A 12,854-nucleotide genomic window follows, 5' to 3' on the forward strand; every position below is an offset into this window, starting at 1 on the left:
TAACTGAGCAGGGCAGATTTCATGGATCTCTGTGGTTAATGAGCAATGTGGCTGTAACATATGGAAGAAATTTTGTCTAGTCTGATCTGCAGCCACTCACTGGTAGGGTCTCTCTCCGAAATTTTTGCAGTGCCTAGCAGATATAGGAAGTGGAGGTAAGTAGTTCATTCCTCCTCCTGCTTACCTTGGCAGAACTACTGACACCACACAAGAAGTTCCAGTATTGTGGACAGCAAGCAATCACTGCTGTCTTCCACCTCATATTTGGAGAATTTCAAAATTAATCTTATTATCTTTGCCTTTTGCATTAAAAGTAAGACGTTGGCCTTTTATGTTAACTCATTACCACAGCAGCCTGTATGGGATGTTGTTTAATATGAACAAACTGTCCTCTTTGTACTGGGAGCTGCAGACATGTATAACACAAAACTCCTGTCTCAAGCAGCTTTAGCTTCATTTAGGTCTCTCCTGCTTTTCCTACTCACCAAAACTATGGATTACCCCTAATGCCTACAGGAGCAAAGGAGATAGAGCTGCACGTTGACTTGAATTATGTCAAAGTTACTGCACAAAATGATCCCATGTATTGAGGAAGGACCTTTCACAGACCTGATTTCACCCCAGTCCAGGTGAAAAGTTTGCCCCCTGTAGCAACAGCTCTCATTTTTGTGCTCCCATGTTTGTGCTGAAGTGGCAAAGTCCTTCCTTCACAGACTGCAGGTAGTAGTTTGCCTTCAGCACCACATACAAGTTGCTGAAGTGAGAGACTGTCAGCTATTTATTTTTTCCCAAATGAGCATTTCACTCAACAACTATAAAATGCTCCATCCTCTCTACGTTTTGTAACGGAGAATAACATTGTGCCCCCTGTGTTTTAGTTCCCTTGATCTACTGACCACACATTTTAAGGACAGGCTGACAGCTAGCATGTCAGTTATTTTCAGATATCTGTCTCTGTCAAATTCAGAAATCCCAAGAAAATAAACGAAGTGCAGGATTATAAATACATGTGAAATCAGAGCTGTCATCACTCTCAAGGATTTTCCATTGTGCCTGCTGCACTGTTTTTAAGCTAAGATTTCCCAGATGTTTAGTAGAAATGTTTAGAGAGTAAAGCATTTCATTTTTCTGATGGGTGCAAGATTCTTAAATTTAACCTATTCACAATTGAAGGGTTGTACCTTTTTTTTTTTCCTCCAATTGTATCAGTGGAATAGAATAATAAAACCAAAGTTTAACAAGTCTAGTTAACAGTTAAAGTTTAACAGTCATAGTTCCTGATGGCCTGAAAGTTGTTGTTTCAAATTATTTGGTACCCTTATTATTCAGATGAATAAAAAGGGACAGAGACCCCCTGAAAGAGCTCTGCTCATGTGTGCTCACCCCAGTGCTCAGAAGCCTGGGGTGCAATACTGGGTCTGTATTGCTCTGAGCCTTAGGGGAGGAGAGCAGGAACTACACCCTGATTTAAACTAAAAATTTTAATTGTGATTAAAAATTTCAAGCAGGAAAATTTATCTGAAATGTTTATCTTACCTTGCTAATTGTAACTGAATACCTCCAACTTTCTGGCCAAGTAGGAGGATAGTTATACATTTTAATAGAAGTAAATATAGTTTGAACAAACAGTTTTTATGCTAGTTGAAAATGTTGACTGACCCATTTTCTATGCCATTTGAAGTTGGTTTTTTTTATTTGTTTTTTTCTTTTCTCAAACTGCACTTGAAAGAAAATTAGATTCCAGCTGAAAACATATAAAGGTTCTAGAATTAGTAGATCTTACACTCATAATGAGTCATCTTTTCTTTTTTACTCTCTTTCTGGCTCAGACTATGGATGATTCAGCCACAAAAACAATCTTAAAGGCAGGAAATACCTCCTCTGAATCCTCTGAACAGGCTGCAGCTGTCAGAAAGGTACTCAGAGCCTCCAGGTGCTTGAGCAGCGATGCCTCCAGCAGAGCAGTGCTTTGGCTTTCTTTAAAACACCAGCACTACACTTTCACTGAGTACCAATGCTGCTTGCATTCCTCAGGCAGTGTGTGCAGCACTTTGGATCATTAACACCTCACAGATCCTGGCCAGAGGACTGCTGCTGGACAGCCAATGTGGTAACAGGGTAGAATTGTTTACCTTAAGAGTATTCTGCTCATGTTTGAATTAAGATGTGAGCTGTTTCCCATGCCTTTATTAAAATACAAAAATTCTCCCCATTCTGAAGCATTGCTGTACTTTGCATGCAGTCAGCTACTGCAATTTACTGTCCTGTTCAGTTCTCATATAAGCTGCAGAAAGCTTACAAGGTTGCAGATAGGGGAGCTTGTGCTCCCTGCCCACAGCCATCAAATGACATCAGGAATGAAGTCATGTAATCGGCTTTGCCACCCAACACACAGGTTTTAAGATTGCACTCACATCTCTCTATGTGTAAGAGGATTTGTCACGGTTTATATTACAGGGAAGACCAGCTTCTGTACACACCTCCTCTCCTTCCCATTCCCACACTCTCTCCTGTCTCTTACACATCCATACACATGCTTTTACTCAGGAGATGTTCAATAACTACAAGGCTGAATTCTTCCACCCTAGGCCATTAGCCCTCTCAGGACAGACCTAATAAACAACTGAAACAGCAAAGGGCTTCAGGCATTTGATCTCTGGAGGAAACATCAGAACTCTGCAGAAGATGTCCTTTCAGTGATGAGTGAGAGGAAGGCAGGTCAGAGTGGCAACCAGCAGAGCCTGCCTGCAGGCTGAGCTGTGTGCCACCACATCACAGCAAAGGTTTGTTCTGCAACAGCAACAGCACTACAATGCTGAGCTCCCTGTGACACAGACTCCTGGCACAGAGCTGCAGGATAATGCCTTCATTCATCCAGGACTTTCAATTTAGAATCCATTGCAGCATCCTTCTGTTTTACAACTCAATCAGAGAAGAGGACAACTGCCCATCTCTCCTGTAAGAGATTACATTTCAGAGCACCCAGAGATACAATTCCTTCATCAATATGATAAATATTGAGGAATATAAAAGCCCAGGGATTCCTTTGTGTAGGGTCCCTCCTTGGAGGTGCCAGCTTGAGCTGTTATTTTGTTGTTGCACCACGATTAAATTGCTTTAAGGATCCAGATGTGATCCTTAAAGCAATTTAAGGATCTGAGACTCTGCTATGGGAAGCCTGGGGGTGCTGAGGAGCCTGTCTCTGTGAGTCTGGGGAGTGTCACTGTGAAGAGGCCTTGGTAGCGGCACAGCTAAGGCTGTGCAAGTGTGAATGCCAGAGTGGCTCAAGTTCACATTCCCAATGTTCTTTACCACTAACTGGGAGACTACTGGGAGTCTTTTAAAACTCAATTACAGTGTAGCAAAATACTTAGGAGTGGTGGGCAGGACGCGAGAGCAAAAATCCTCAGGGGAAGTTGAAGTTGGACATTAGAAAAAGGTTCTTTCCCCAGAGGGTGGTTGGGCACTGGAACAGGCTCCCCAGGGAAGTGGTCACAGCACCAAGCCTGACAGAGTTCAAGAAGCATTTGGACAATGCTCTCAGGCCCATGGTGTGACTCTTGGGGTGTCCTGTGCAGGGCCAGGAGTTGGACTGGATGGTCCCTTCCAACTCAGCATATTCTGTGGTTCTGTGATTCCTGCTATTGGTTAGGGGACAGTCTTGGAAGGAGAGATCTGAGATTCCAGCCTTGCTGTAAGCATGACTGCTGTGCTTTATCTTGTTTCTATTAAAAAATATATCTGCAAAGTGTTAAAGCATGCATTCAGTTATTAGCTCCTTCATACACAATTTTCTAGCACGTCTCTCCAGCATGCTTCTCTCAGAGCACAGTTTAATCTACTCCTGTTAACACTGTTAAACATGAGCTATCTGCTATTTGCACATCACTGAGTTAACATTAGCCAAAGAAAGGTTCTCATTACCTAAAGTCTGAGTCACAGGCAGAGATGGACTTCATGGAAGTCAGATCTACCAAAGCATTCTACCCAAGAAACATGGAATGCCTGGATCTTTGTAACTGCCCATCACTTCCAGAGCTGACATGAGAGCAGTGAAGTTCAGAGCTGCTTTTCTCTTCAATCTCCATTCAACAATATTGCTGTGAAGGAAATACCCAAGATACATTTTCCTAAATGTATGCCTTCCCATAGAAAACAGCCTGGTCTCATGTCAGAGTGTGCTACATTAAAAAAAATACCATAATAATGAAAAAATCAAGATCTGAACCATTGTGGTCTTTGAGTGGGTACCTAGGCATCCCATTTTCTCAGCTAAATTCCAGTTAGTTGATAATGTTACCTATTTAGGCCTTATGCTTGAAGGTCCTCTGCTCAGTAGTATGTGCTGGTTGAAGCACAACATTTCCGATGTAGGTTAAGTTCCTTTTCACAGCCTGAAGAAAAGACAAATGCCTGAAACAGATGGTCCAAGTGTGAATAATCTTGCACAATATCCATTTTTACAAATAAGAAGCTTTCTAGTATTATAATTAGCATAAATAATTTGTTTCCTCTAATACACTAAGTTTATATATTATTATTTTGCACTTAAAATACCGTGAATTGAAAGCCCAGGTCAGAATTTTTAACACTGAAAAAAAGGTCACTTCTTTATTGCCTGCTCTCCCAAAGCAGCGCTCCGGAGAAACTTTGAATACCTGTTCTTGTCCTTGGGCACTAGAGGTCACCAGTGGAACAGACACGAGGAAAGGGATTGGTTTTTATAGTCCCCAGTAGTACTGCGGCCTCAATCCCTCTCCTGAGATTTTCATTTAAGTTGTTACTGGAAGTCCTTTGGCAACTCGAATTTTGGAAGAGTGAGATAAAAATATTTCTTTCAAGCAAGTTATGTCTCAGATGTATAGCTGTGTATCTATTTGAAAGGGATGGGTGTTTCTTGAAAATATGATTTATTCATCCCTCTGATATTTGAGAGTTCCTTGGCTGATACCTGCTGTATTTGAGCTCTGAGTAATGTTGTTGAGACAGAACCACAGAACACCCAGCAGAAACACATGTTGTTTCAAACGAAACAGCATGGCCCATTTCAAGGAAGAAACAGTGCTCCTTTACTGGTTCCATGTGTGGTGTGTGAGGGGTGCACTGAAGCAGAACGTTCAAGAACATCAGTTGCATTTTTTGACCAAGAGACCACACCATCTTTTAATACATTCAAGGCCTTCCATTTCTATGAGTGACACTTATGACCAAAAAACCCCAAAGTCCTCTTTGCATATGAAGAGGGTTGGAAATGCTTAGAAATCCATGCTTGAACACAGCCATTCCTTTAGAGAAAACACATCCAGATTTTAACCTCTAAAAGAAAAAAATTTACTGAAAATGTTTTTATCAGATCAGTAGCTAAATTTAACAACCAGGTTTATATACTTACCAGTTATTTATATAATGCATAATACTAATATAATCCTAAATAAGAAGCAGGTTCTTTTAGAAATGATTCATTTTATAAAAGTGTTGGATTGGTACAGTGCAATAAACATATAATGTGTAATAAACTTACTGCTGCAGTTATGGAAGCTGATTATAATCAAGAAATTCTGCCAACAGAAAGACTTCTTGGTTCATTGAAAGTTATTATCGTGTCAAATATCAACTCAAGGATTGTTTTGTCAAAAGATTTTGTGAGATTTTGGATATCAAACCTATCGCAGATTGAAATTTTGGTGAAAAAGTCTATCAGAACTCTATAAATTCTAAAACTTAAAATAAGTAGCAATAACACACAGGCTTTTTGCACACTTGCTTTCTTCACCCAAGTTTCATTTGACTTTGAATTCCATTTACTTTGAGGTGCAGCACATAGAGAAGTCTTGAACCATGCAAAGTTAAAAATTGTGCAGGCAGGAGGAATCTTAGCCTTGAAAGAAATAAAAATAACTAGACACTATATGCTACATATTTTCACTACTTTGTTTAAAACAGCATATTGATGTACTTAAAACACTTCAGATCTGCGTGTTATTTATGATGCTGTAAACATACAGAAAAGCATGAAAGTCACATTTTCCACTGCATCCAAGGAGAGAAATTTAAAATTACAGCTATTGGAAATCTGGTTTATGAGCTGTGTGAAAGGTGCAATTAAATGCGGTGTTATAAACTTTGCCCTACAATACCCTACGTGTAGTAACTCCTAGATAGTACTAAAGAAGAGAAAAATCAAACTAGATGGAGACTTCTGGCTACATTCTGATTTTTCTACATTCTTCTGGAAGGAATGTGAGAGCACATGTGAGTCTAGCCCACATCTTATAGATTCTTGTATGAGCAAGACACAAACCCAGAAAACTGCAATATAAAGTTAATGCAGTACTTATGATCAAAGGTAAGCAGGGAAGACAGCTCAGCTCAGCAGGGAGGAGTATCAAGGGGTTTTGTGAAGCTTTGTGAGTCAGGCATCAGATCTGGGACACAGAACTTTGCGGAGGGTCTTTTCTTGTGAGCCCCTGCAGCTTCTGCTCATGGGCTTTTTTTCCCTTCTCTCCTCCTGCTCCTTCTCTCAGGAGCCCACAGCAAATCTGAGCTGAGCATCAGCAGAGCACAACTTGGCACGCCTACAGTACTGCCATGCCTGTGCCCAGCCCAGGATATCCCTTACACCAACACACACTGGAAGAACAAAGCACCAGCAATAGCTGAGAACTGGGGGAATTCACCATTGCTTTTGGCTTCTTTTGGGCACCCCATCTGTGTACAGCATCAATACATGTCAGATATGGTCTTCACTGCCCAGAGGACTTACCCAGTAACTCTGAACTGGACTCACCTAAACAAAAGTTGGTTTTTTTTTTTTTTTTTCACTTAGTGCACTCATGAAAAGGCTGGTACCAGTGAAGAAATCTGGATTATGAGATACAGCTCTGCAGAGATGTAGCTTTCACCTGGCTCAGTTCTCTGTTGCCTGCACCCTGTATTTGGGGAAGTGTGTGTTCTACAGACACAAATGCTGGTGCTGGCATGAGACAGCAAACACAGGAAGGGATGGGTGTGACAAACCTTTTCAGCAAAAATCTGAACTAGCTTTACTGAAAAGTCAACCACTGAACTGCAGCATGTATTTTATGAATATGCACATAAAAGACAGAAGTTGGCATGAGAGTGAGCCTTCAATTTCCCCTTAAATGTAAAACATCCAGAGGTGTTGATATTCAGGCTACGCTGCTAAGCTCATCTCATGCCTTTGTGGATGTGGGTAAGGGTAGTAGCACACGAGACTGGCTGTGTAGCTGGGTTTGAAGAATCAAGGATTTTTTCTTGCTGATCTCAGGGAAGCTTCTGACATTTTTACTGTAATAATTTATTACAGTTTTCATATTTGGTGGATATATGTAGGTCCTGGAAAAGCTCTCCTGTATTTACATAAATCTACTATAAACAAGTCACATTTACCTTCATCCACCCATCATAGAGCTCTGTAACTAGAGGAAATAAATATTGCAACTGGCAAATATAATAGTTTATCCCTCTGGTCCCTTCCCATTTTCTTTCATCATCTTCCAAAATTATGTTTCTATTTCAATTATTCAGTTGTTTTGTTGTTTTGCACTTTGTTTTCTCCCCCTCTAAAAATGTCTTGTTGGTGAGAAAGCTCTGCTCAGCTGGAAAACAGCATTCCCATCAGTAGAATACACATTCAGGTTGGTGAACCCACCAGACAGGCCAAGGATAGATAGGATCCTTTTCTCTAAGCAGCTGAAACCCTCATTGGTTTGACAGGATCACTGTGTTTCTCAAGTCCTTTCAGCCCTGCTCTACCTGCTTTGGGGTGACCTTGCAGGACAAGGTAGTTCACTTGGGCATTTGGGGTCTCTCTGTAGCTGTGAGTGGCTTCCCTCACCCGGGCCCAGGTCTGTGCCCAAAGAGAAGAGGCTGCACCCATTGCCACGCTGGCTCAGAGGAACCTGGCTGCTCGTGTTTCTCAAGAGCTCTGGCTTGCTGCATAACTCAGACTCAATCCTGGCACAGATAAATTGCTTAATCTTGAGATCTGAGCCCACAGCGGTGTCAGCGAGGTGGCACAGGCGGTTTAGAATTCCCTGTGTGCTTTGTTCTTGAAGCCCAGCGTGCAATTCCAAAGCTGTCAGGGTTTTCCACCAGGCCTGTGCCATACCAGGAGTGAAGTTAACCATCACGGTTACCTTTGCTGTCAGAGCCCCTGCAGTCCAGGCAGGAATGCAAGCACAGGCTGGTAGCCAGCTACCCTGGGACTGTGGAGCTGCTGGACTTCAACAGAAATCAACTTGTAACACACAGACTATGTTGCTGGGGGAAGGGACAGCACTCTATCCATGGCCACCCACTGCCTAGGAAAAGTCTGGCAACAGGGGTGTTATTCTTGTTCCATTGGCAATCGTGGGACTTTTGCTAGACTTGATCCTAAATGAATGCATTTTTCTGACCCAGAGTCCTTTTATGTGGTTCGGTATGGAAAAGTGCCATGGCATTTGTCACAAAAAGTCCTCGCTGGCTAATCTGTTTTTAGGATTGTTGATGGTTTATAAATTAGAATTATTAGTCAAACACTGCTCTGAGTGTGCAAACTCCTACAGATTGGGCGATAGGGCCAGCATGGAACCACCTTTCTAACTATGGCAAGTTGTTTTGACAGAAGGGAGAAGTAGTCAGAGCAAAACCAGAAGGGTATGTAAGCAATTTGCCCCTGATGCGCACTCTAACATATCTTAGTCATTGTGTTGTCCACAGAACACTTACAAATCTCCAATAAAACTTCTTACATCTCAAGGCTTTGGCAAGTTCCATTTAAATGTGTTGTATCTCTGTGGCAAATGCCTTGTGTTTTCTCTCTGTGTAAAGCAGAACTGGGACACATCAACAAATTAAAGGTTAAAGAGGTAAAATTAGGTGAACATGCTGGTTCTCCTTAACCAAAGCACGAGTCCTCCAGTAGTGCTGCAGCCTGCCCTTCCCAGGCATTCAGGATGACCACCCTAGGGGTGAGCTGAAAGCAGCATTTAGAGGTGGAGAGCCCTTCACGGGTGCATGGCCATAAATCCAGAGTCAGGAAAGTTCTGTTACTGACAATAGCCTGAAATGATCAGAAAATGAAAGCTGGCAGGCACTTATGTACATCCATGTGCGGTTGTGCTAACCCGACTCAGATGTCGCAGATTCCCTCACTCCCTTTGTCTTACAAATTCCTTGTTCATCCAATTAGCATGAGTAAAATGACATAAAAATATATATAGTGCTAAATTCTATGACAGGTGTAGGTCTGAGTCTTGAACTGCAGAACATTCAAAACAGCAGAAATGGCTCAAATATTTTCAACCCTGTATTTTTTTGTCATTACACACCTGGCTGAGTTTCAGAGCCCCTTTGCCCACTCTTTGAATGCATTTTCATGCATAAGAATGTTTCTGGGGATATGCAGAATGGATGACTAATGTAAACCCAATTTGGATTAAGTTTTGTAAAAATTGGGAATTTTTAGCCAGTGTTCCTCTCTACCTCCAAAATTCAAAGTTTGAAACACAGAATGAGCAATGCCATCAAATGTGAAAGAAAAAGACCATGTTAGCTGCTCTTGATGCCCTGAAATGAGGCCACTTTCAGTTGAATGATGTTTCAACTGGAAAATGTATCTTTTGTACTAGTGCCACGTGAAAATCTGTTCCCAGCTTTGGGAGAATGACTTCCTTGACCCATAGTTTTTAGGGTGATAGAATCCAAATTCTGTACATTCTGCTGTTTTCCTAGGAATGCTAATTACAAAATTAATACAATGTGCAAATCAACGGAAAAATCTAAAGATCAAATGGGGGGGGGAGAAACTAAAGCCAAACTCCTGTTTACTCTAGCACTGAGTGTAACACCACAGCGAACTATACTTGCCATCCCCCAAATTAAATTTTAAGAACCAACTAAATATATTCGCTTTGATATGTCTTTCAGCCAAAGGACTTCACTCTCTTTTACATAGCAACCTGAATATGTTGTTTGTTGTGTGTTTGGCAAAAGATATTAGAAAGATTAGAAATGTTTATGCTGTTCACAGTCGCATTAGAATGAGAGTGTGTGACAGCTGCTAACTGCCTGGAATTTATGCAAAAGTTCTCCATTTAGCTTTCTATATACATATGTAGGTGTGTGTGTATTTAAAAAAAAAAAGTATACAAGGTCAGTTTACAGCTCTTCTGGAGCATTTGCTAGAGCAGCTGATAGAAACAAGGCTAAAAGGCAATTTGAACAAATGGTAAAACTTTAGTGGCAACTTTTCCTTGCCAAAATTTGTTGGGCAACTTCTCACATAGAGTAGGGTGCTAAAGCAATGACTTGAACCTTCTCCTTGTTATATAACCAGAACCCCACACCACTTTTAATTCTTTTCACCTCTCAGGAGAGAAAGAATGGTCAGAACTGTGTTACCTCTCTAAAAGATGCACATATGTCTGAGTGGAGATCTGCTTTCCTTGGATTCCTGGGCAATGGCAGTGTGAAAGAAGGAAATACAGTCTCTCCCTACTCATACTCAATGTTTTTTTCATCTAGCACTATCAAAAGGCAAGTTATGACACACAACTAAGAGAATTAATTTTGTGTGATGGCAGACAGTGGAGATGTATTCAGATTCTCAAACATAACCCCTGCCCCCCGAAGTATGATCTGCAACAGAGCCACTTCATATCTTCTAATTAACATTCTTGTTTCCTTGCTATCAAACATTCTGAAGGACACATCTGTGCAGACTAGAATAAAACCTACCAACAGGGGACAAACGTGTGCACTTGAGCCTGTGCTCTACATGTGCAGAGTAAGACAATGTGCACAGAGTACTAACCTAGCACACATCCTACCATGCAAGTGAACTTGTCTGCAGCTACAGCTTAACTGAGGCTAAGCAGCCACTCATTTGCATCTTTCAGAGGTACACATTGTGAATATCACATGATTTCCAAAGTGTTAACAATGTGCAATCTAAAGACATTTGCAGTCACAAAGCATTATTTTGTATTTTTCAAAAAAAAGTGATAATAAAAAAAGAAAAACCTAAATTGCTGAAAAATGCAAACTCATGGACTTCAGAGTTTGGACCATAAGACACACTGCCAAAAACTGTCTATAAAGTGATCAGGGCTGAACTTGAGCTGCTCATTTGGTTTAAATATTTCCCTGCTTTGTTTGGTCTTTTTTGGTTGATTTTTTTTGTTATTTTCACAGTTTTGTTCAGCTCAGTCAGTCAGCCCAAGTTAAGACTGTTTCTCTGCAGTATGGGTTCAGCTCAAGTCAAAGGTAGAGATGATTAATGCACATTTTTCCATGTCTGGCAAAGCCTATATGATCCTTATTTTCTTTCTTTTCTGTCAACCTCTCTCATATTTTCACTTAGAACATGCTCTAATCCTCAAGTTAGATCCTTAAAAAGGGAATTCCATGACTGGACAGAGGCACACAGGGTCTAAAATACAAAAATTCCTAAATTTGACATTAGCAGCCGTTGCTTACAAGCCACTGCCTTCCTCCTGGTTTAATACTGTTTACAAGAAAAGGAAAGGAATGGTCAGCATATGTTATGGAAAGAATGAGTGACCCTGGTGGAATGGGTACCAGAGATCCTGTACATTGCTCACTGGCAAGACATCTGTTTTCAACTATGGGGCTTTTATTCAAGAACTGATGAATAAAGGCTCCTGATATCTAAGTACCACTGCTAACTCTGGTGACAAGAATTTCTCTGCATGTCACCTCTTATCACCCTGCACTCATGATGTTGCCCAAGGCAGCCTGTTTGCAAACTACACTGTGCATTCAGGATATGCAAATGTTTGATTGACTTCTAACTTGGAGTTACCACTACCACATTTCAGTCATCCATGGCTAGGCCATCATTTAAACACTGAAGTTAGAATGTGACATACAAATAGCATTACACCTCTGAAACAAATAAGCCTGTTGAAGTACCTTCTCCCTATTACTAAAAACTTTCCTTCAGAAATACTTCAAAGTCTGAAATTAACCAGCATATTGTCACTGAACTGGAAACATCATCATCACAACACAGAAAAATCAGTTAAATACCCGTGGAAAGGACATTCAGATAGATGTAATGCAGACAAACGCAAATAAGCTCCAAGAGCCAGATTTTTAAAACTATAATTCACTGTAATTGGGAGGGAGGAGATGTTTATGGTCGTCTTATCCTAAAGGCCACCATATATACAATATTCCCACTGACTTTAATAGTTATAGGAGGTGCAGATTTATAGTTGGGTATAAGGATGTCTCAGTCTTCACCTCTTCACCTCTTATTAGCACTTGTCTTCTGCTTCCTTGCCACATTTTAAATAGTCCCAGATGCTGTGCAGTTCCAAAGCTCCCCTCTAGCTCCCATAAAACCAGAAAAATAGGATCTTATGGAGTACACTGTGAGTGGTAGAGCTGGGGCAGGAGGGCAAAGGGGAAGGATTCTCTGTAGAATATTGATGAGCAAAGGATGGTTGCAACTCCCTGCTAGTTAAAGTTAAAACCAATGTTGCCCTGAATATTACACACATTTTGAAGCTTTATGTATTTAAAGTATAAGTATGTTCAGCAAACTCAATCCATTTAACTTAAATTCTTAGTAGGAAAACTTAGCAGTGAGGGGTTATTGCATGTTAGTCAGAAATGTGAATAAAACAAATCCATATAAATTTAAAACAAGTATACATTTTTCACTGCCTTTGTGAATGAATCTGCTTAGGCATTTCAAAATTACAGTAATTTTGCCAGTTATAATTTCAGTGATTAGGATGAATGAAACTATGAAATCTGTATTTAGAATAAAATAATTGAGGCTAATGCTGTTTTATTTGAATAAGAATGTATGGAACTGA

At 40.6% G+C, this 12,854-nt stretch overlaps 1 long non-coding RNA gene across 1 annotated transcript in view; it reads right to left on the reverse strand.

Moving 5' to 3' along the window:
• Window positions 1-4,279: 4,279 nt before the first annotated feature.
• Window positions 4,280-12,854, reverse strand: part of LOC134419005 (uncharacterized) — a 39,840-nt gene continuing 31,265 nt past the window's right edge. Inside the window, exon 3 of the long non-coding RNA XR_010027930.1 lies at window positions 4,280-4,413. This is a non-coding gene — a long non-coding RNA (uncharacterized LOC134419005). The remainder of the gene's footprint in view (window positions 4,414-12,854) is intronic.

Source organism: Melospiza melodia, chromosome 5 (assembly GCF_035770615.1).
Source record: "Melospiza melodia melodia isolate bMelMel2 chromosome 5, bMelMel2.pri, whole genome shotgun sequence".
NCBI classification, from domain to species: domain Eukaryota; kingdom Metazoa; phylum Chordata; class Aves; order Passeriformes; family Passerellidae; genus Melospiza; species Melospiza melodia.